We start from the raw sequence: 25,879 nt of genomic DNA on the forward strand, positions 1-25,879 counted from the left end.
TGGAAGCAACAGGAAGAAAGTTAACATATCGAAGCCGTGTGGCTGGCAAACACAAAGGAAGGCTGCAGAAAAAGGCAGACTGCAGCAGAGGGAAGATTGAGGAAGGTACATTTGCAAGATGCTATGAATAATACATTTAAACTGGATAGAAAGCTGAGGGCAGTGTTCAAGCAGAGATTCTGAATGGGAGAATTTTATTGCTGCTGCTTCAGTTTTGCCAGAGCCAACTAAACCTTTCAAAGGGATGGATTAAAATGTTGGGATAAAGGAGTCGCTGGGGATCTTGTGCCATCAAGACTGATGAATCTAGCTAGGTTCTGGATTCTAGATCCTGCAGGAGTGGGCCATGTGAGTGCATCCATCTCTGGGGACCGCAGATAGAACGTGGCTGCTGGTTGAACACGACGCAAGGGTCGAATCAATTGAGTGGCAAAGTGAGACATCCTACACACCATAGGCAGGATTAGAAAACTTTGAAATTGTACATATTTGTCCCTCAACAAACATCACTAGAAGATCTCGTTTCATGGCTCTCGCAGGATTTAGAGCCCGCATTGTCATTTATGCTGATGGCTAACACAGGCACATAGTTCCACCCTGTATATATGATAGTAAATTATATAAAGCCAAATATGTGTTAATGATTTCCAGCAATCTCTTTAAGGTGCAGACTTGGAAAAGCAGAGCAGCACATCTTCAGTGCAAGCTTGACCTTGTGAAATTTGGGAGCAGGATTCTAAAACAGTTGTTAGCATCCTATAGCAGATTCAAGGAGTCTTGAAAACTCTGGTTTTCAAGTAGCTGTCTTGGACACTTTGACACTCTTCCCTGTTCTATTCTGTTTATATGCTCTCAATAAACATTTCACAAAGACTCGCATTTACAGAGCACTTTTCATGCCCTTTTCCCGCTTCCTCCCACAGTCCAAAAGACATGCTGATTAGATGCATTGGCCTTGCTAAATTATCCCTCAGTGTTCCCGAACAGGCACCGGAGTGTAGCGATTAGGGGATTTTCACAGCAACTTCATTGCAGTGTTAATGTAAGCCTAGTTGTGACACTAATAAGTAAAAACTTTAAGTACTTTCGACGTGTAGTCACTGAGGGATAAGGTATTAACCAGCACACCAGGGATAATGTCCCTGCACATCTGCAAAATTAGTGTCATGGTATCTTTTAACTCCACCCATGAGGGCAGAAGGGACCTCGGTTTAACATCTTGGGCAGGATTTTCCAGCCATTACCACTGGTGGGATCTGGGGGGATGGGGAGGTCCGGGAGGGGAGAGGAGGGTGTTTTCAATTGAATCGCAGTGAAACTCCAACAAAATTCTACGGACTGCTCCTCTCACCCCGAAAAATTACCTGCCGTCATGTGGGAAGAATCTTAAAAATAAAGGGAATAAGTTAAAAGATAGCAGCCATATCTAGAAGGATTAACATTTAAGTCAGGGAACAGACAGGGATGGAAATGGGCCAAGCAGCTTTCAGAGAAAGCTTGACTCCAAAGCTGATTTTGATTAAGTATGTCTGCACTTTGGATAAGTAAAGTGGAACCAAATGTGGGAGGGAAGCAGAAACACCTGAGAGGATGATGTTTTATGAACTCCAGATTCCTGGAGAAAATAGGGAGCAGATGAAAGGAAATACCTGGACATAATTTTAAACTAATACCTTCTCCCGCAACAAGAGATGACTGGTTAGCACTACTGTTGATCATACCCCATCACAGCTGGACAAGCTGCACTGGGAACTTATCTGCAGGAACAGCCACACCTTAAAAAGGCCCGGGAGTGGAATTATGATCCCCTGTCCCTTCACAGGAGCCTGTCTGATGCTGTTCCTGGACGGACAAGAAAGCGACAAAATAAAGCAACAGTGAAAGGAAAGTCAGTGGCTCTTTCGGCACAGGAACAACACAAGTCCCGACAAGTGCCTCGTGCTATTTGTTTTCAGTCAGTGTTGCTCACTTTGCCTCCAAGTTCTGGCTTGCAGCGGCTGCAGGAATGCTGTATTACATAATTAGCATATCTGAGGCTCTGATTTTGTGTGCTCCTTTTGCCTTTGTGGAGATCTGGTGGCTGGAGTGGGTCCCACACACAGGGTATAAGACACAGGCTGAGCATTTCTCCAGGCTTATCAAAAGCCATAAACCCCATAACAAACAGCTATGTCTTTACAGAATTGATTGCCTCAACCTTAATTGCTTTAACTGGGAATCAGCCCATTTGTACAGGGGAATGATTGGGAGAGGCTGTTCGAGGGTAAATCCACATCTGGCATGTGGGAGTCTTTTAAGGAGCAGTTGATAGGACTGCAGGACAGGCATGTGCCTGTAAAGAGGAAGGATAGGAAAGATATGATTCGAGAGCCGTGGATAACCAGTGAAATTGTGGGTCTAATCAAAAAGAAAAAAGAGGCATACATGAGGTCCAGGCAGCTAAAAACAGATGGAGCACTGGATGAATACAGAGAAAGTAGAAAAGAACTCAAACAGGGAGCTAGAAGGGCAAAAAGGGGTCACAAAATGTCCTTGGCAGACAGGATTAAGGAGAATCCTAAGGCATTTTATACATTTTAGGAACAAGAGGGTTGTTAGGGAAAGAATCGGACCTCTCAAGGACAAAGGAGCGGAATTATGCTTAGAACCAAAGGAAGTAGGTGAGATCCTAAACGAATACTTTGCATCAGTATTCACAAAGGAGAGGGACATGTTGACTGGTAGTGTCTCAGAGAGATGTGTTGACCCGTTGGAAAAAATCTCAATTACAAGGGAGGAAGTGTTAGGTTTTTTAGGAAACATTAAGACAGACAAATCCCCAGGGCCGGATGGCATCTATCCGAGACTCCTCAGGGAGGCAAGAGATGAAATTGCTGGGCCTCTAACAGAAATCTTTGTCTCTTCACTGGACACAGGTGAGGTCCCAGAGGATTGGAGGATAGCAAATGTGGTCCCGTTATTTAAGAAGGGTAGCAAGGATAACCCGGGTAATTATAGGCCGGTGAGCTTGACATCCGTGGTAGGGAAATTGTTGGAGAAGATTCTTAGAGATAGGATATATGTGCATTTAGAACTGAATAATCTCATTAGCGATAGACAGCATGGTTTTGTACGAGGGAGGTCATGCCTCACAAATTTGGTTGAGTTTTTTGAGGAGGTGACAAAAACGATTGATGAGGGAAGGGCCATGGATGTCGTCTATATGGATTTTAGTAAAGCGTTTGACAAGGTCCCTCATGGCAGGCTGGTGCAAAAGGTTAAATCTGACGGGATAAAAGGTGAGCTAGCTAGATGGGTGGAGAACTGGCTTAGCCATAGAAGACAGAGGGTAACAGTGGAGGGGTCTTTTTCTGGTTGGAGGTCTGTGACTAGTGGTGTTCTGCAGGGCTCTGTACTGGGACCTCTGCTGTTTGTGATATATTTAAATGATTTGGAGGAAGATGTAGCTGGTGTGATCAGTAAGTTTGCGGACCACACAAAGATTGCTGGAGTTGCGGATAGTGATGAAGATTGTCAGAGAATACAGCAGGATATAGATAGGCTGGAACATTGGGCGGAAAAATGGCAAATGGAATTTAATCCAGATAAATGCGAAATGATGCATTTCGGTAGATCTAATGTAAGGGGGAGCTATACAATAAATGGCAGAACCATCAGGAGTATAGGCACACAGAGGGACCTGGGTGTACAAGTCCACAGATCCTTAAAGGTGGCAGCACAGGTGGAGAGGGTGGTGAAGAAGGCATATGGCATGCTTGCCTTTATTGGACAGGGCATAGAATATAAAAGTTGGCATATGATGTTGCGGCTGTATGGAATGTTGGTTAGGCCACATTTGGAATACTGCGTCCAGTTCTGGTCGCCACACTACCAGAAGGACATGGAGGCTTTGGAGAGAGTACAGAAAGGGTTTACCAGGATGTTGCCTAGTATGGAGGGTCTCAGCTATGAGGAGAGATTGGGTAAACTGGGGATGTTCTCCCTGGAAAGACGGAGGATATGGGGCGACCTAATAGAGGTGTATAAAATTATGAAGGGCATAGACAGGGTGAACAGTGGGAAGCTTTTTCCCAGGTCGGAGGTGACGAACACAAGGGGTCACAGGTTCAAGGTGAGGGGGCAAGGTTCAACACAGATGTCAGGGGGACGTATTTTACACAGAGAGTGGTGGGGGCCTGGAATGCACTCCCAAGCAAGGTGATTGAGGCGGATATGCTGGGATCTTTTAAGACTTATCTAGATAGCCACATGAACAGACTGGGAATCGAGGGATACAAAAGAATGGTCTAGTTGGGCACATGAGCGGCGCAGGCTTGGAGGGCCAAAGGGCCTGTTCCTGTGCTGTATTGTTCTTTGTTCTTTGTTAGGGCTTGGAGCAGATGGGCAATACACCTGGAACCAGGGAGCAGGCAATACCATCTTGGGTCACAGACTATTCTGGACCTTCCAAATTGGATTTTTTATTATCTTAGTTGCCTCTCTCTCCTTGTACACATTGAAGCGGGTGGCTAATATTTTCAAACTATTTTCAGCCTATCTAATGGCTGGGGAATCTCGTTCCAAGCGATTTGCAAATTTGGGAAGATTAGGTCTGTGCTTTGGAGGGATGAGCTTGCATGAATTACAATTCAATGGGCGGAATTCTCCCGTCTCGCCTGTCACGGGAATCATAGTGGGCAGGACACGGACCATGAAAAGGTCCGTTGACCTCAGGTGGGATTTTCCGGACTTGGGGCGAGCGCGGCCGGAAAATCCCGCCCAATGAGTTTTCATAATCAGCTACAATAAAATATGCAGCCTGGGAAGATGTGGAGAGTGGCCGAAGTTACCTTGTGACCCGCTGAAAAGAAAAGCCTGATTACACTCAGGTATTGTTGAAAACGCCTCTTCTTAATTCAAATTGATAAAATCCAGTCCCCATCCCTACAAGTAAAATAAATGAACTCTCCCAAAAAATGCTAATACTTTTTTGTAATGTCAATTGCTAATAAATTTATGATTGTGTATAATCAGAAAGTAATATTTAGTAGTGATTAATGCTGAATTAGCTGAGACAAAGTTGCAATTAAGACAGCCTTGGCCATTCACAGCATACTATAGTGCAGAAGAAGTCCTTCGGCCCATCAAGTCTGCACCGACGCATGAAAGGTCCTGACCAGCCCACCTAATCCCACTTGCCAGCACTTGGCCCATAGCCTTGAATGTTATGACGTGCCAAGTTCTCATCCAGGTACTTTTTAAAGGATGTGAGGCATCCTGCCTCCACCACCCTCCCCAGGCAGCGCATTCCAGACCATGCCACCATTTCTTACTCCCTCACATACAGTTGGGGTTAGACCCACAGAAACCAAGAGGGATTGGACAGGAAATAAAGTCAAAGCAATTTATGCCTTCAGAAACTCAAAGGAGGGGAGACTGCTGATCAGACACTTTTTTCTTGCTTCACCCAGAAAGCACAAAGACGCAAAACTGCAGATTCAAGGAGAAAGTCAGAGCATGATGAGTCTTGAAACAATTGCTCCTTGATTTGTGTTGAGAGGGAGAAGGGGAGGGGAAAGGGTACCTATCACCAGTCAATAACCCATTTCATTCTCTGAGGTCAAAGTGAATAAAATAAGCATTCCATTCCATTCATGGGAATGCGCACCTCCCATTTGAAAAGTGGGTTTTTGGATTGGTTAATGTTTGCACATATCTGTTCAAGTGAATGTCAGCATTAGTTGGTGATTGTTAAAGGAGAACTAACAGTCTTCATGACAAAAGTGTGCAGCAACACTATTTGGTTAAGGATTCAGGGGAGAAAAGCCAAATATCATTTAGCTGCTGGACTCACTGTCCAAATCGCTGTTGTACAGCAAACAACAATATGTAGGATCAAAACAAGACCATGGAAATCTGTCTGGTCAACTCTGCAGTTGATAAATGCACATTACAATTTCTGTATCTTATATCAGTCAGCTGGTTTCTTACACAGGTAAACCTGTTTTATTTTTAATTCATTCACGGGATGTGGGCATCGCTGGCTAGGCCAGCATTTATTGCCCATCCCTGATTGCCCTTGAGAAGGTGGTGGTGAGCTGCCTTCTTGAACTGCTGCAGTCCATATGGTGCAGGTACATCCACTGTGCTCGGTAGGAAGGGAGTTCCTGGATTTTGACCCAGCAAAAGTGAAGGAACAGCAATATGGTTTCAAGTCCGAATGATGTGTGGCTTGGAGGGGATTTGAGGTGGTGGTGTTTCTGTGCCCTTCTAAGTGGTAGAGGTCTATGTTTATAAGTCTCCAAACAAAACTACACAGAAATGCACACAGGTCGAGTATCTGCTTATTTGAAATGGAGTTCACTCACGGTTACATTCCATCTAGATCATTTCCAATTTAATAATTCAGAGAACATGAGTTCAAAACCCCGCTAGTGACAGTTTGCATCTTTGAAATATTTTTTAAAATCAGGATATAAAGAACTGGGATTGGTAAAAGTAACCCTGGAGTTGTCAATTGTTGTAGCAATCCATCTTCCCTTTCAAGAAAGAAACTCACCCTTGTTACCTCATCCAGTCAATATGTGACTCAAGTCCCACCCCAATATGATTGAATGTTAATTGCCCTCTGAAGTGACCTTGCCAGCCACTCGGTTGTATCAATTTCCTACCCCACCACTGCATTCTCAGGCAATTCATGATGGACAATAAATACCAACTTGGCCAACAATGACTGTAACCTGAGAATTAATTTTAATAACCATTCTCTACATAGTTGTTTAACCAAATCTGTTGATGTTGGCAAGAGCCCTGCCTTAGGATCCTGCCAAATACACATGTGTTGTAGTTTAACTAACTAAAACATTGGAGTTTGTCAGCAAAGGCCACAGGTAGGCTTCCAGATGCTTATTATACCAGGAACACCCTCGCAATTCAGGAACTGACTTGCATTGTTACCTGGAGCCAAGCAACAAGTCCCAGTGATGGTTCTATTCCTCCAAGACATACTACACTTGTATAATAACTTGTGATTAATTATGGTTGAAGTCTTGGTTCCAACGGTGAGCTATGCTAGCCTCCCTCAGGTATCTGATTACTGATGCTGACACAAAGGGTTGGCTTTAGTTCCACTGATCTTTCAGCAGATCTGCCACCTCAACCCCCAATAATTCACTCATCTCCTAATTTGCCATCAGACAAAGATATCTGCAATTTGAACCCTTGCTAGATGCACATCAGGTATCAGAGGCCCTTCTGACTGATCAGGCAAGCAATACAACTTGCTATAAAATGTGCGTCTGTATAGCCACAATCTTCCTGACCTGACACAAACTATATCTATTGAGTAATGTCACCTGTATCTCAGCTAGTAGCTCTCTTTCCCCTGAGTCAGAAAGTTTGGGGTCCAGAGATCAAAACAAAAAATCTAGGTTGTCATTGCAGTGCAGTACTGAGTGAGACCTACACTGTTGGAGGTGCTATCCTCGCCCTATCTGCCCTGTTCTTTGGTTGGAAAAGATCCCATTACACTATTTTGTTGAAGGTCGGGGGGGGGGGGGGGGGAGGGGGGCGGTTATCTCGGGTGTTTTGGCCAATAATTATAATTATCCTCAATCAATATCACCAGAACAGATTATCTAATCATTTTTACATTTTGTTGTTTATGGGAGCTCTTTGGCAGCTGCGTTTGCTACATTACAACAATGACACTTCAAAATAATTCATTGGCTGTAATTTGGATAGCCTGAGGTCACTTGTTTTTAATTAATTTATGGGATGTTGGCATTTATTGCCCATCCCTAATTGCCCTTCAGAAGTTGGTGGTGAGCTGCCTTCTGGAACCACTGCAGTCCATGTGGCGTAGGTACACTTACAGTGTTGTCAGAGAGGGAGTTCCAGGATTTTGACCCAGCGACAGTGAAGGAACAGCGATATATTTCCAAGTCAGCATGGTGAGTGACTTGGAGGGGAACCTCCAGGTCGTAGTGTTCCCAGGTATCTGCTGCTCTTGTCTTTCTAGATGGGCGGTCACAGGTTTGGAAGGTGCTGCCGAAGGAACCTTGGTGAGTTCCTGCAGTGCATCTTATAGATTTTATACACGGCTGCCAGTGTTCATCATTCAAGGATTGAATGGTTGTGGAAGGGGTAGCAATCAAGCAGGCTGCATTGACCTGGATGGTGTCAAGCTTCTTGAGTGTTGTTGGAGCTGCACTTGTCCAGGCAAGTGGAGAGTATTCCATCACACTCCTGACCTGTGTCTTTTAGATGGTGGATAGACTCTGGGGAGTCAGGAGGCAAGTTCTAGCCTTTGACCTGCTCTAGTAGTCACAGTATTTATATGGTGAGTTCGGTTCAGTTTCTGGTCAATGGTAACCCCCAGGATGTTGATAGCGGGGGGTTCAGCAATGATAACACCATTGAATGTCAAGGGGCTTAGATCCTCTCTTGTTAGTCATCGCCTGGCACTTGTGTGGCATGAATGGTACTTGTCACTCATCAGCCCAAGCCTGGGAATTGTCCAGGTCCTGTTGCATTTGGACATGGACTGCTGCAATATCTGAGGAGTCGCAAATGATATTGAAGATTGTGCAATCATCAGCAAACATCCCCACTTTTGACCTTACGATGCAAGGAAGGTCATTGATGAAGCAGCTGAAGATGGTTGGGCCTAGGACACTATCCTCAGGAACTCCTGCAGTGATGTCCTGGAACTGAGATATTTGACCTCATGGTAGGTTCTATATAAATGCAAGTCTTTGTTTTTAGTATATCCGTCGATTGCAAATGCGGAGCCTCAGCAGCAGTTGTTAGCTTCTCTGAAACCCAATCATGGTAGACACTAGACGTATTCCCAAACCTCAACAGTCATCACCTGCACTAACCTCAACTCCTCAAAAATCATTCCACGCTAAATATCCTCTCACTCAACCCATTCAGAAGCAATTATACACTAAGTGCTCACACAATATCTCTACACTAAATACTCTCATGTTCAAACCATCCATAAACATTAACCCAAAAAGAGTAACATTTCTGCTTCTGTCTGCCCACTACAGAGCCTTCTCTGACAGAGGCACACATCAGGAACTCATGCATGTTCAGTCCAAGACTGTCTCTGCTGCCAAGTGAAGGCCTACAATGAAGATAGGACTTGTCCAGGATTCATTGAGCCAGTGAATGTCCTCCATTGCACAGCTGTTGGATTGCTCCTTAGCAGGGTCATGGGGAAAAAGCAGGATTAGGTTATTGAATTGGACGTTCAGCCATGATCGTAATGAGTGGCGGATCAGGCTGCTCCTATCTTCTGTGTTTCTATGTTAGTCATTACACATTATTTTCACTTTCTGTGCATGGTGCTGGAAGGGTTGCCAATTCTGGTTATGTGCACATTTGGAGGTTTCATTACATGATCTCCTGTCCCCGACCTCTCAGCCAATAGTTTCCCATTTCCAATTTTTTAGTAATTAATAAGTAAAATGCTTTAAAGAAAATGAAAACATGCCCCTGTGGTTTTTCTTTCAGGCTGGAAATTAATCTTGAATTCTTGGCAATGCTGGAGGATTGGCAACCCTAAGTGGATGAATGGAAGTCATAATTTGGCTGACATTACTGTAGTATCATAGAATCACTTCAGTGCAGAAAGAGGCCATTCTGCCCATCGATCCTGAACCAACAACAATCCCACTCAGACCCTATTCCCATAACCCCACATATTTACCCTGCTAATCCCCCTGACACTAAGGGGCAAATTAACATGGCCAATCAACCTAACCCACACATCTTTGGACTGTGGAAGGAAACTGGAGCACCCCAAGGAAACCCACACAGACCTATGGGAGGAACAAGCAAACTCCACACAGACAGTCATCCGAGGCCGGAATTGAACCCGGGTCCCTGGCGCTGTGAGGCAGCAGTGCTAAGCACTGTGCTACCATGCCACCCTGTCAAGTGGAACTAGTAGCAACTCAGAGTGACTTCAGTCAATATAGCTTGTGAAGTACCTTGGGATGTTTTAATTGATGTTAATGGTGCTGTATAAATGCAGAATATTGTTGTTGAGTCACAGCAGCACAGCTCAATATTCTCTGTACGTGGTATAACTGTGGTCCAAGAATGCAGGATTATGTGTCCAGTGCTTGGTTCAGCTGGATTCAGCAATTTCTTGACTAAACTAATGTATTTCACCCCTTCTCCCCTTTGTAAAATATAGTAATCAATTAAGAAATACATTTCTGAATATTAAAACTACTCCATACTAACAATGCAATTTGTGGCTAAATAAGGATTGGGGATAAAAAAAACTTTTAAAAATACACAGAAACACTTACTTGTTCAAATTAAAAGCTGACAAGCATCCTAATTTATGGACAATTCGCCACAGCTCCAAACTCCTTGAATGAGACAAGTCACAAAAAGGTTTAAACTTTGCCTTTGATGCTGGGCGATGGAAATTCTTCAATCAGAAACGGCTGGTCCCGAGGAGAAAGTTTCCACAAGGCACAAGGGGAGAGACTTGGGATTAATGTCAGCTTCTTTTCTCCCCGTGGCTACAGTGGAGGGTTGGACAGAAGGGCGAGCAACAGTAGAGAGCTGGAGGGAGCCCGGGACTCCGGTCAGTGGGAGGAGTTCCCTCGGCACACCGCTCGCTCTTGTGGAGATGACAGTGTCAGTGATGTATGATTCCCATTGCAGCCCAAATCCTTTACACGACAAGCTGGAATGTGAGTCTAACTAACAGTCAAAGCAATTCCGTGAGAAGGGAAGGAATGTTTGGGCAGAAGTCTTGCAGTCCGTACACTCAACCCTCTCTTCGGCTATCTTATTGCAGCGTTTTGTTTCAAAAAGTTGGGATGACAACAGGGAGAATCTGGGAGACTTTCCCTCATGGGTTCGGGAATAACTTACACCACCCAAGCAAAGTTGTCCTGAGCCCTATTATTTGCAAATAAATACAGCAATCTCTAAACTGCCCCAAGGCAAACTCCAGGATCTGAATCTTTAATTGTAACATGTGCTAGCTTGTACATCCACCCATAGACCCTTTAAAAAATAATTAACAGGCGGTTATCTCGGAGACCAAATGAAGATATTTGTTCACGGTGGTGGAAGGAAGGAGAAAAGTCTGTTAAACACCTTCGTATGGGCTGCAGTGAAAATTCCAAAATAAAGTTTATTTATTGGTGTCACAAGTAGGCTTCCATTAACACTGCAATGAATTTACTGTGAAAATCCCCTAGTCACCACACTCTGGTACCTGTTCGGGTACACTGAGGGAGAGCTTACCATGGCCAATGTACCTAACCAACACGTCTTTCGGACTGTGGGAGAAAACCGGAGCACCCGGAGGAAACCCATGAAGATACGGGGAGAATGTGCAAACCCTGCACAGACAGTGACCCAAGCCAGGAATCCAACCCGGGTCCCTGGCACTGTGAGGCAGCAGTGCTCACCACTGTGCCACTGCACTGCCCCTAATATGTGAGTCACAAAGGATGAAGTTTTGAGGACAATTGCCAGAGTATAGAAGATAAAGAGGATGACCTCGTTGAAGCCTTTAAGATGATTAAGGGAGTCGATAGGGTGGATGAAGAAGAAACTATTCCCTCTGGTGAGGGAATCCAGAACAAGGGAACAAAACATTAAAATTAGATTCAGATCGTTCAAGGCTGATGTCAGGAAGCACTTCTTCACAAAAAGAGTAGCACAAATCTGGAATTTGCTCCCCTAAAAACTATGGAGGCTGAGGGTCTATTCAAAATTTCAGAACTGAGATCAATAGATATTTTAAGTGGGGAGGGGGGATCAAGGATAATGGAACCAAGGCAGGTGGATGGAGAATTTTTCTTATTCATTCACAGTATGTGGGCATTGCTGGAATGGCTAGTGGTTATTGTCCCTCCCAATTTCTATCAGAAAGTGTTGATGAGCCGCTTTCCTGAGCCGCTACAATCCATGTATGCTGTTAGGTAGGGAGATCCGTGATTTTGCCCCAGCAACAATGAAGGAATGATAATATATTTCCAAGTCAGGATGGTGTGTGATTTGGAGGGAAATCTGGAAGGTGGTGGTGTATGCAGCAGCTATCCTTGTTCTTTGAGGTGATAGAACTCACAGATCTGGGAGGTGCTGCAGTGCATCTAATAGACATTGCAGTCATGGTGCGTTCTGGAAGATGTTGAGTTTCTGATTGTTGTTGGAGCTGCACTCATACTGGCATGTGGACATTATTCCTGATTTCCTTTCATGGGATGTGGGTGTCGCTGGTGATTAACCATAATAAATGTGTGGGGTCACCAGGGTGGGATGGGGGGGCTGAGGTGGGCCTGGGTAAAATGCTCTTCTGGAGAGTCAATGCAGACTTGATGGGCCGAATGGCCTCCCTCTGCACTATAGGGATCCTATGGTTCTATGATTTCATTTTCTGTGGAGGTCCAAATTGAACTTTACGCTGTGCAATGAACATCCCCACCTGACGTTATAATGAAGGGAAGGTCAGTGATGAAGCTGTTGAAGGTGTTTGGGCTTGGGACATTACCCCGAGGAACTTCTGCGATGGTTTAGGGCTAAGATTATTGGCCTCCAACAAGCACAACCACCTTCCTTTTGAACCAGGTATGACTCCAGCCAGTGCAGTTTTTCCTGATTCCCATTGACATATTTTACTAGGACTTCTTGAAGCCCATACCTGATCAAATGCTGCCTTGGGGGAGTCACTCTCATCTCACCTCTGGAATCCAGTTTTCTAGTTCATTGTTACAGAAAGGGGAGGGGAGATAAACTGAAACCCCCAGTTTCCTTTTTTTCCCTCCATAATCAGTGTGTTTTTCTTTGGAAATGTGGACTTGTGAGTTCATAAACCTCTTTTAGAGTGTGGTCAATTTAAATAAACAGCAGAAGTCCTTTGTGGGTTCAGGAATAAAGAAGATTATTTATTCATACACTCACCCTGAAAAAAATCTAAATGCTACATTCAGACACCACTCACTTAAGAAAGATACAGTTAAAGAAGATTGTGAACTTCTGCAAGTGTTAAATCAAAAGAATAGTTGACAGTTCATGTGTTTGATTTGTTGCAGATCAATTGGTGCAGGCCCGATAAAATTGAGTCTTTTGTCACTATTGAATTGCAGCTCCAAGGGGTCCAAAATAGTTCAAGTCAGATGTCTGGATTGTTGCAGAATTACCTCAAAGAAATGACGGTCAGCACGTCACAAAGTTAGGCACTTGTGGCTTCGATATCAGGAGGTCCACTTCCTTTACAGATGGGCTTGGAGTTTTAAAATCAGGTTGGGAGGAATTTAAAAGACTTTACAGCTTCCTGGTTTTGATTTTTTGATTTGATTTATTATTGTCACATGTATTAACATACAGTGAAAAGTATTGTTTCTTGCGCGCTATACAGACAAAGCATACCGTTCATAGAGAAGGAAACGAGAGAGTGCAGAATGTAGTGTTACAGTCATAGCTGGGGTGTAGAGGAAGATCAACTTAATGCAAGGTAGGTCCATTCAAATGTCTGATGGCAGCAGATTCTTAAAGGCAAAGTCTTTTCCGCAGCTGCTCTCATCTTTGGTGTATTTCTACAGATTTCTCAGCCTCTCTCTGGGCCTTCGGTTAAAAATTGTAATTTCAAGCCAGTTTTGATCACATGACCAATACTGGCATCATCCAACCAGAATGGTTTGGAAGTTCAAAGTCATCACTGCAAAGGGAAGATAAACAGTGGTTTGTCACACTTGTGGATAACTCGTCTCTTCAACTTTTCTTCTTAAATTACAAACCTGGAGTCACTGAGTTTAGGAGTCCGTTGATTCTGTGTTTTGAGTGAAGTTCAAATAATGGCAAGTATGAATTCCACAGAAGTTAGAGCCTGAGTAATTGGCAATTGCCAATGGAGGGGTGAAATTGGAAATAGACAAGCATCAGCAATTGGAGGAATGCAAAGTCCTTGGAGGCTGTAGGGCTGTAGGAATTGGAGAGACAGGGAAAGGTGAAGCCGTAAATGGATTTGTGAACAAGAATGAGAATTTTCAAATTGAGTCATTGCTGGTCCAGAAGCCAATGAGACTTCTCTAAAAGCAAACAAACATCGGTGATTTGCTAAGCATAACAGTGTATCTTTTTTCTGCTGCCTTCAAAATAATTGTAAAGTTAACAGGCAGGATTTTCCGGCTGCATCTGCCCCAAGGCGGACCCTAGCATGGTCCACACCTGCCCACTACGATTCCCATGGCGGGCAGGACGGGAAAATTCTGCCCAATGTGTTGAATAATAAACTGCAGAGGGCTTTTTTCATCTCTGTTATTGTTGGATTTTATTGTACATTTAATATCTGCCATCTTAGCCACAGCGGCAAGTTGATGTAAAAGTTGATGTGTCTCGGCTATGTTTTCCAACTGATTTCCCGACAGAGAATGGTGGACAAATAATCAGACAACTCTGGTTCTATTGTAACAGAAACACAGCAGTTATAATGGTCACCTCCTACACCTTCCCTGTGTCTTTGTGTCACATTCCTACACGTTTACTGTTCTCAATGCTGTATCTGAGACTTGAGTACAATGCAACTCCATTTTCAGTTTTCATTCAGTACTCAGTTCACACTCCCACCATTGTGCGACACTCTGAAAGCCTTAATTATGATCCGTGCTCCTTTTGAGTTTGGCTTTCTACTGGTAAATTTACCCTGAAGCATTTTATATTGAGCTTGGGAGCCTTTGTAAATTTTTAATGGTCCCCCTCATTATTGCGGCACCTCCCAGACTCTGCACAGCAAATGGCAAACATGGCACATTCTAGTTTGGGAATGTCCAGCTGTTTGGAAAGTCTATTCCCCTACAGATACACGATGGATAGGCGGCTGGGAGAGAGACGTCGATGGGGGTCATTGTAACCTAATTCCTTGGATAGGCATTAGTTTTACACACTGTGTAACGTTACTTCAAAAGTTCCAACAACAACAACTAGGAATGACACGGTGGCACAGTGGTTAGCACTGCTGCCTCACAGCTCCAGGGACCCGGGTTCAATTCCAGTCTTGGGTCACTATCTGTGCGGAGTCTGCATGTTCTCCCCGTGTCTGCGTGAGTTTCCTCCGGGTGCTCTGGTTTCCTTCCCCACTCCGAAAGACGTTCTGGTTAGGTGCATTGGCCATGCTAAATTCTCCCTCAGTGTACCCGAACAGGCCCCACACTTTGGCGACTAAGGGATTTTTACAGTAACTTCATTGCAGTGTTGATGTAAGCCTACTTGTGACACTAATAAATAAACTTGAAAATAAAGTACTTCGGTAGCTGTAAAGCAATTGAGACATTGCCTGAAAACGGGTGAACTGTGGCCTAAGTCCTCCCATTGGCATGAAAAGGGGAGCTCTGATGGATGCAAATCCATGCATTCTGTGATTCACTGGATGATTCAGAGAACGGGGTGCTTTTTTTAAAGGGCACCCTGATCTATGCGTTTGCGTTCTGCTTCCTTTCCCTCAAAAGGTTTGCAAGGATGATCCCTTGGATGGAGGGATTGCCTTAAGAGGAAAGGTTAAACAGGTTGGTATTCTACTTATTGGAATTTAGAAGAATGAGAGATGATCTTATTGAAACATATAGGATTCTTAAGGGGCTTGACAGGGTAAGTGCTGAGACGATATTTCTCCACATGGGAGGGTCTGGGAATAAAGGGGTGCCAATTTAAGACTGATGTGGAGATGCTGGTGTTGGACTGGGGTAAAAGGCACAGTAAGAAGTCTCACAACACCAGGTTAAAGTCCAACAGGTTTATTTGGAATCATGAGCTTTTGGAGCGCTGCTCCTTCACCTGATGAAGGAGCAGCACTCTGAAAGATCGTGATTCCAAATAAATCTGTTGGACTTTAACCTGGTGTTGTGAGACTTCTTACTAATTTAAGACTGAGATAAGGAGGAATTTCTTCTCTCAGAGGGTTGTGAATCTTTGGAACTCCTTGCTATAGAGAGCTCTGGGGGCAGAGTCAAAGACAAAGAACAAAGAAAATTACAGCACAGGAACAGGCCCTTCGGCCCTCCAAGCCTGCACCGACCATGCTGCCCGACTTAACTAAAACCCCCTACCCTTCTGGGGACCATATCCCTCTATTCCCATCCTATTCATGTACTTGTCAAGACACCCCTTCAAAGCCACTACCGTATCCGCTTCTACTACCTCCCCCGGCAATGAGTTCCAGGCATCCACTACTCTCTGTGTAAAAAATCTGCCTCGTACATCTCCTTTAAACCTTGCCCCTCGCACCTTAAACCTATGCCCCCTAGTAATTGACTCTTCCACCCTGGGAAAAAGCTTCTGACTATCCACTCTGTCCATGCCTCTCATAATCTTGTAGACTTCTATCAGGTCTCCCCTCAACCTCCGTCGTTCCAGTGAGAACAAACCAAGTTTCTCCAACCTCTCCTCATAGCTAATGCCCTCCATATCAGGCAACATCCTGGTAAATCTTTTCTGTACCCTCTCCAAAGCCTCCACATCCTTCTGGTAGTGTGGCGACCAGAATTGAACACTATATTCCAAGTGCGGCCTAATTAAGGTTCTATAAAGCTGCAACATGACTTGCCAAATTTTAAACTCAATACCCCGGCCGATGAAGGTAAGCATGCCATATGCCTTCTTGACTACCTTCTCCACCTGCATTGCCACTTTCAGTGACGCGTGTACCTGTACACTAGATCCCTTTGCCTATCAATACTCTTAAGGGTTCTGCCATTTACTGTATATTTCCTATCTGTATTAGACCTTCCAAAATGCATTACCTCACATTTGTCCGGATTAAATTCCATCTGCCATCTCTCTGCCCAAGTCTCCAACTGATTCATATCCTGCTGTATCCTCTGATGGTCCTCATCGCTATCCGCAAATCCACCAACCTTTGTGTTGTCTGCAAACTTACTAATCAATCCAGTTACATTTTCCTCCAAATCATTTATATATATTACAAACAGCAAAGGTCCCAGCACTGATCCCTGAGGAACACCACTTGTCACAGCCCTCCATTCAGAAACATACCCTTCCACTGCTACCCTCTGAATTCTTTGACCGAGCCAGTTTTGTATCCACCTTGCCAGCTCACCTCTGATCCCATGCGACTTCACCTTCTGCACCAGTCTGCCATGAGGGACCTTGTCAAAGGCCTTGTGTATATTTAAGGCTGAGATAGATTTTTGATCAGTAAGGGAATCAAGGGTTACAGGGAAAAGGCAGGAAACTGGGCGTGAGGGATGTTGGATCAGCCATGTTCCTATTGAATGGAGGAGCAGGCTCAAGAGGTCGAACAGCCTACTATTCCTTATGGTCATATTAAAAACCCAATGGTGCACCCCACCACCTTCCCCATCCCCAACTGACCAGGAAGGACTATCTACCCCTCAGCATTTTCCACTGGAGAGGTGGGTGAATGGCAGTGGGGTGGTGAATGTCCATCAAGCTCGAGTTGCTGCCCAGTACGCGTAGGAACCCAGTCGGGGCCGGCAAGGTGGGGCGGGTGAATCCTGATAACACTCACGCCCAGCGGGAGTCACGATTTTTGGCTGACACCTCATTCAACGGGGCATCGGGATTCCTGCTGGCCATCTGAGAAGGGGTTGACCTTGCCACTTTGATGAGATCGGTGAATCTCCCCCATAGAGGTTGTGTAGAGTGTTAGATAAATGCGAGTCTTTCTTTCCTTCCAAAGCAGCGGGAGGGGGGGGGGGGGGGGTGGGAGCGGTAAAACAGTGTTACTCCCAGTGCAGGTCATAGGTCTGAAACGTTAATGGTGTTTCGCTTGACTGATGCTGCCATAATCTTCTGAGTATTTTCAGCATTTTTTGTTTTTGTTGCCCTGAGAAAGTCAGTTTCCCAGTGGGCATGGAGTGAGGGGGGTGTGAAGGGATGGTGGGGGGTGGTGGTCCCTGCCTTCCTCAGTAAAAATAGGGACACTCAGAGACACTGGTAGATCTCATATGTGATCATGCAGCTGAATACACTTCCGCTTCGCCCAGCCCCATCACCTCCCTGTTCACCCCCTGTTCCACCTGACAATCTCAACTTTGTGCTCAGCAGCACACCTCCAGGACATCATTACACAGTGTTTGAGTTTGTGTTCGTGCAATCACATGTGACATCACGAGTGAAGCACACATGGAAGAAATAAAGTTTAATCGAAAGTGCAATTAATATAAGTTAACTTTTTAGCCCAGGTTAGCAATTCCCCTGCAACCTCCAGCATCCAAAGACATTTAAAACATGGGCTTCATATAAGAAAGAAAGGACTTACATTTATATAGCGTCAGTGCACTTTAGAGACAAATAAAGTCATCCAGTCATAGAGCTTTATAACACAGAAAGTAGCCCTTCGGCCCATCATGTCTGTGTCGGCCATCAAACACCTATTTATTCCAATCTCATTTTCCAGAACTTGGTCCATAGCCTTGTACGCTATGGCGTTTCAAGTGTGCATCTAAATGTTTCTTAAATGTTGCGAGGGTTCCTACCTCTACCATCCTTTCAGGCAGTGAGTTCCAGATTCCCACCACCCTCGGGGTGAAAAGGTTTTCCCCCAAATCCCCTCTTAACCTCCAGCCCCTGACCTTAAATCTTTGCCCACTGGTCATTGACCTCTCTACCAAGGGAAAAGTTCCTTCCTATCTACCTTACCTATAGCCCTCATACTAATGAGGTTCCCCTCTCAGCCTTCTCTGCTCTAAGCAAAACAACTCCAGCCTAACCAGCCCCATTTCACAGCTCCAACGCTCCAGCCCAGGCAACATCCTGGTGAATCTCCTCTGCACCCTCACTACTGCACCACGTGACATATTCACATGTTCTTCAATGAATCATTTCAAACAAAAAGTGAGGGTTGCAATTTTAAAAAGATACCTCCGGGAATCTCTCTCTTTCAGTCATTCTAGAAAATAGTCTCTCGCTTTTGAGATGACTAAAACAACTGTGGTCAAATGCTCAACGAAATGTTAAGTTTTAAATTTGGACAGAGTTTTCATATGAGCCATACAAAATTATGAGGGGTTTGAATAGAGTGAAAGGGAAGACACTGTTTCACTGGTGGGAGGATCAGTAATCAAAACAAAAAACAAGGCGTAAAATAATTAGCAAAGAAGCCAGAAAGGGAGATGAGGAGAAATATCTTTCCCCTCTTCCCAGTGCCAGGTCCAATAATCAGCCCGAGTACCTTTGAATAATGAGAGCCTGCAAGCAGCCCCACACAGCTGTCCTTGTCATGCTCCCCTCATGGTGGGTCCCCATCCACTACCGGGTTAGTACCAGAAGCAGTGGCTGAGGCCCATAAGGGGACACAGCCTCAATTGGTGGTGGGTTCACCATAGGCTTAATCAAGATGGAGCTGGGAAGGCAACTGGGATCCACCCACCACCATCCTACCTGATTAAATAACTTTGGCAATTAGGTACTATGTGTCCAATAAATCATATATGCTGCAGCCACAGTGATGGAGGGGATAGATATTAAGATGTTCCAGTTATGGGGGAGGTAGATGTTACGTCCCAATGGCAGGGCACCAATCAAGCAACTGCTTTGTTCTGAATTATGTTGTGCATCTTGTTTAAACTTTATTTATTAGTATCACAAATAGGCTTACATTAAACACTGCAGTGCAGTTACTGTGAAAATCTCCTAGTCGCCACTCTCCGGCACCTGTTCGGGTACACTGAGGGAGAATTTAGCATGGCCAATCCACCTAACCTGCACAGAGTATCACTTTAATGTCTCATCTGAAAGCTAACACTTCCAACACTTGAGTGTCAGCCAATGGCCAGCGTTTAATGCTCCCCCACTGGTGGGGAGCAAGAAATTCCTCGGCAGCACGGTGGCAAAGGGGTCAACACTGCTGGCTCACAGCACCAGGGACCTGGGTTCGGTTCTGGCCTTGGGTGACTCAGCAGCTTGCACGTGGGGGTTTCCTCCGGGTGCTCCTGTTTCCTTCCACGGTCCAGAGATGTGCAGATAGGTGGATTGGCCATGCTGGATTGCCCCTTGGTGTCCAAAAATGTTGGATTAGTCAAGGTAAATGCGCAGAGTTGCTTGGATAGGGCGGGGAGGAAGGGCGGGGAGGAGGGCCTGGGTGGGAAGCTCTTTTGGAGAGTTGGTGCAGACTCGATGGGCCGGATGGCCTCTTTCTGCACTGTAGCGATCGTATAATCCTCCACAGCATATACGTTTTTGAGTAGACTGAAAGAGTCACCTGGCACAAAAACTCCTGAGGCTGAAGCTGCAGACACGGGGATAGTTGGGATGGTCTCATTGAGGACTAACAGTAAGATTATCAGCAGTTTCTTATCAGTCTCATTAATCATTTAGAAAATCCAATGTTCACAACCATGCCAATGATAGGCTCTCGTTCAGCCTCTGCAACCCAATCCAGTTATGCACCTCTGATCGAACAATTGCACGTTCTTGACAAAGACTATTGGCCAGCTGAAATGCCACAAGGTTATGGAGAATCAGCAATTGCTTCTCTCTGCAAAGATTTAAATTTATTTCTGAAATCAATGCATTCAGAAATGTCCAGGAAACTGGACAACACATTCCCCAGGATTTACGAGTATGGCTAAACTGCACACCAGAAATTCCAAGCAGTGCTGCAGAATGTGAGTGAAGATTCAATCACTTTAATTATAAAACCAACACGCTCAAGATTTGTCACATCAGCAATGTGTCAGACTGTCAGACTACACAGAGACCCAGCACCCCCTCCCCCCCAACCCCCACCCAATGCATTGGGATCCAACACCCTATGTCATAAAACCTGGCTGTGATGTTACTGATCGGCAGAGATCCCAAGGACAAGATCCGCCTCCCCCTCTAGCACAAACGTGGAACTGGACCTGCTGTGTAAATCATTGCGAAGCTTTCGCTGTGGCAATTCAAGAAGCATCTTGGTGTCAGGTTTCTGGATGTTTGTGAAGCTTCTACAGACCATGACGTCACTGGAAAGTGTATTGATGAGTTTGCCGTGCTAAGTTCAGACGAAAACATTGCACCTGAACAAATTTAGATATCTGCCAAAACGGGTCTGTTCTGACAGTACGTCCCTAGGAAAACATTGGCAATGGTTGAGGATAGGTTGACTGCCCTTGCTTGTGCCAATGTGGCTGGCACACACAAATGTAAAACGGCTGTGAAGACCAAATGTCTCAGTGGCTTCAAGGGTATTCGGACGTTACCTGTTCACTGTTACGCCAATAAGAGAACCTGGGTAACCAGGGATATGTTTTCTGATTGGTTTCACAACCACTTTGTACCAAAGGCACATGCACATCGTCACCTCCACGAAGAAAACTGTGAAATCATGTTGCTCCGAGACAACGTTTTTGCTGTCTACTTCCATGTTCCCCCACGCAACGTCCATCCGCCCTCCCATCCCCCCATACCCCTCCAACTTAAACGTCATTAATTCAGCTGATGGATCAATGTCATTTTCGGTCCGTGAAATAAAGCGATAAAATCAGTGAGTAGAAATGTAAACACTAAAATCAGTGACTACAAGGAGGACATAGTGAATCCAATAAAGTGCCCATTGACGATATCCTTAAAATGTTTGACGGGTTAATGGATGAACTCGAGCAGCGTGCATTTATAAGTAGGCAAGAAATAAAACGTCAATCTATAAAACAAAAGACAAACTTATGAGACAAAAATCAATGTTGTTGGGGCAGATGAAGTTGGAAGAACTATTCAATAATGCCTCACAGCAGAGCACATTGACAGTCCGAACCATCTTGGTTTAGGAGATCTCAGTGAAATTGAAAAGATTCCAACAGGGTTAGAGCATAGATTCAGAAAGAATGTTCCCAGTGGTGGGGGAATCCAGAAATAAAAGTTTATTTATTAGTCATAAGTAAGGCTTACATTAACACTGCAATGAAGTTACTGTGAAAATCCCCCAGTCGCCACACTCCGGCGCCTGTTCAGGTACACTGAGGGAGAATTTAGCACGGCCAATGCACCCTAACCAGCACGTCTTTCAGACTGTGGGAGGAAACCGGAGCACCTGGAGGAAACCCATACAGAGACATGGGAAGAACATGCAGACTCTGCACAGACAGTGATCCAAGCTGCAAATCGAATCTGGGTCCCTGGTGTTGTGAGGCAGCAGTGCTAACCACTGTGCCACCCCGAATATCTCAGGACAGTTTGGGAAAGGAGAAAACTGGTGGGAACAAATACTGAGAATTATTGGAAAAAAACATACCACATAGACAATCAGCAATGCAAGCCAGTGATCAGGAGCTGGTTTTCTCTCGCATGGCCATTATTCATAGATATACTGGCCAAGTGGTTAAAAATTCTGAACTGGTAACCCAGAGATTGGGTTATTCAAATCTGACCGCAGCAAGTTGTGAAACTGAATTTTGAAAAATCTACTAAGCTTTGGAAAATAATTGTGATAATCATAAAAATCCAGCTATCTTACTAGTGTCCTTTCAGGAAAGAGAACCTATCATCCCCACCTGACCTGCCCTACACTGTGCAGTTCCACACTATTTGGTTATGTCTCAATGCCTTTCGGAATCACGACAAATCTTGCTTTGTCAGTGTTTCCCAACATCCTGGCTGCATAGTGACCAGATGTGGTCCACGTGTTCAGCTCACTAGTGGGGAGTGCAGTCACCCATTGAGCCAAGTAGAGTATGGTTTTAATTTAGGTTCATTTGTCTTTATGGGTGACAGGAATCACATAAGACACTAGATGTCTAATCCACTGCACCATCCACAAGTTGATTGTAAGGAATTAAACAGTCCGATCAATACATTAAGGATAATTTTTGACGCGTTCTTCAGTTTCTACATGAGAACTAAAAGGCACCGCTTGTAAATCAGAAGTACAGTAGTAATTAGTCGCAGGTTTCCTGCAGCAGTTTCAAACCTCTGAAGCAGCTGAAAACAGTTACAAATGAGCACATTGATTTGAAAGAAATTCAGGTGGCAGTGGCGGGGGCTGGGGGCTGGTTTTCAGAATAGATTTTGTCCTCTGGGCCTCCTTCTTTTTACAGATGGTTTCCTAATGCTTTCCAGAGCCACAGGCTCTTTGTCAGGTATTGCTTGAGTGAGGTGCTTGGGGATGTGGATTTGAAAGGAGCCATGCTGCAGTTCGAATCACCTGTAAAAAACATGGTCAAATTAAATAATGCATTTAAATGCACTTAGAATGATGCAGCACAGAAAAGGTCACCCAGCACATCATTCCTGTGCTTTTAATCTGATTTGCTTTTGATGCACTTCCTCTGTCTACCCCACTCCCACCAACATTAACCCCTCCACCCATCACCCCGTTTTCTTTTGGGCACCATGAGTGCAAAGGTATTCAGGTTGGATGGATTGGCCATGGTAACATTGCCCCTTAGTGTCCCAAGATGTGTAGGTTATGTGGATTAGCCATGGTAAATGTGTGGGGTTACGGGGATAGGGCGGGATGAGAGGGCCTGGGTAAGATACCCTGTCACAGAGTCAGTGCGGACAGGATAGGCTGAATGGCCTCCTTCTGCACAGTAGGGATTCTATGATTCAATGGGCACTATCGGCCTTCTGGTATCTCTTCCATCTCATTTCTGGGCTCATGTGCAGGGCCAGTGCAACCTCCAGGCAAGCTAGACGTTCGCCTAGAGTGGTAAAATTTGGGGCATCTACTTTGGTCACATTTTCAACAAATTCAAGCAGGCATGACTTACCCTTCCCAAAGCTGGTTCTCTCTGACCAGCAGAGCATTAGGTGAAAACCATACCATGCTAAAGGCACTGTACCTGAATGCATGAAACATTGGCAGCAAAATGGATGAGTCATTAACATGGATAGAAATAAATGGGCTTGAGTTAATATCAATTACATAGATGTTATTACACAGGCTTGGGAACTAAATATTCAAGGTTACTTGACTTTTAGAAGAGCTGGCAAAATGGAAAAGAAAGGCGAGTAGGTCTGATAATAAATGGACAGTAGAGGGAAAGGATCTTCACTCGGAAAATCAAGAAGTATGGTCAGGTTGGATGGAGTTAGAAAAAAACAAGGGGAAGAAAACAGAAAGTGCTGGATAATCTCAGCAGGTCTGGCAGCAACTGTGGAGAGAGAAGCATAGTTAAAAGGTGTGGTTTTCCGACCGTGCTCGCCCCAAAACCAGAAAATCCCACCCAAGGTCAATGGACCTTTGCATGGTCAGCCCCCACCCCTCCGCCCGCTACGATTTCTGTGGCAGGCGGGACGGGAAAATTCCCCCTTACGTTTCAAGTCCATGTGATTCTTCTACAGAACCAGAATATACACAGGTGTTAAGTAAGCGGGCAGAGAGTGGTGAATGTGCGGAATTCACTACCATCAAATGTAGTTGAGGCCAAAACGTTGTCTGATTTCAAGAAAAAATTAGATATAGCTCTTGGGGCTAAAAGGATCAAGGGATATGGGAGGAAAAGGGGATCAGGATATTGAATTCGATGATCAGCCATGAGCAAGATGAATGGCGGAGCAGACTCAAAGGGCCGAATGGCCTACTCCTGCTTCTAGTTTCTATGTTGATAATGTGGAGAAGTATAAAATCATCCACTTTGGTAGAAAAAAAGAACATTTTTTACATGGTGAGAGACAGGGAAATGTTGGTATTCAGAGAGCTTTGAGTGTCCTTGTAGATGAGTCACAGAAAGTCAGCATGCACGTACAGCAAGTAATTAAAAAAGCAAATGGTATGTTCACTTTTAATACCAAGGGATTGGAATGTAAAAGTAAAGTCCTACTACAATTATGTAGGATCCTGGAGTAGTTCTACAGTTCTGAAGAAGTCATATGGACTCAAAACATTAATTGTGCTTCTCTCTCCACAGATGCTGCCAGACCTGCTGAGTTTATCCAACATTTTCTGATGATATTTCAGATTTCCAGCATCTGCAGTATTTTCCTTTTATTATAAGGAGAAGAAAACATTGGCAGGAGTAAGTTAAAGGCTTCCCATCAGTAGTTGTTGTGTCAGGTAGCGTATAAATCAGGAAATTAGTGATGCATATAACAACGGTTATACAGTAATCACAGGAGACCTTAATTTTCAAGTAGACTAGGAAAACAAAATATACCACAAGGGAAAAGTGGTCCAAACGTGGCTATAAGAGAAGCTAAAGGTGGCATTAAAATAAATGAAGAGGCTTACAATGTAACCAAAATAACTAGGAAGCCTGAGGATGGGGAGGATCTTAGAGTTCAGCAAAGGATGACCAAGCAATTGATAAAGAGCGAGAGGTGGAAAGAGAGTAAACTTGCAAGTGACATAAAAACATATTGTAAAAGTTTCCATGGGTATCAAAAATGGAAGATATTAGAGAACATAAACCTGGGTCCGTTACAGACAGAGGTAAGAAAAAATATAATAATAAGAAATTGGCAGAGATATTAAACACATACTTTGTATCAACCTTCATAATGGAAAACACAAAATACTTTTAGGAAATAGCAAGGAACTGAGTGTCTCGTAAGAATAAGGAACTTGGAGAAATTAGTATTGAGAGAAGTACCAAACCAATTAATGGGACTAAATGTCAACAAATCCGCTAGGTCTGATGGCCTACATCTTATAATCTTAAAAGAAATGTGTACGGAGATAGTGGATGTATTTGGATTTCCAAGATTTCTTACATTGTCCCTGCAGATTGGAAGGCAGAAGACACAACACTGCCAATCAAGAAACAAGGAAGACAGAAATCTGGGGACTGTAGACCAGTTAGCCTGACTGAAAATGCTGAAATCTATTATCAGGGTCATGGTTTCAGGACACTTGGAAAATTATAATACAACTGGACAGAGTCAACACTGAATTCTGAAAGGAAAATTGTGCATTGACAAAGCTGTTAAGAGTGTTTTTTTAGGGCGCAACTGGCAGGGTAGA

This window comes from Mustelus asterias, chromosome 19 (assembly GCF_964213995.1).
Source record: "Mustelus asterias chromosome 19, sMusAst1.hap1.1, whole genome shotgun sequence".
In the NCBI taxonomy this organism is placed as follows: Eukaryota; Metazoa; Chordata; class Chondrichthyes; order Carcharhiniformes; family Triakidae; genus Mustelus; species Mustelus asterias.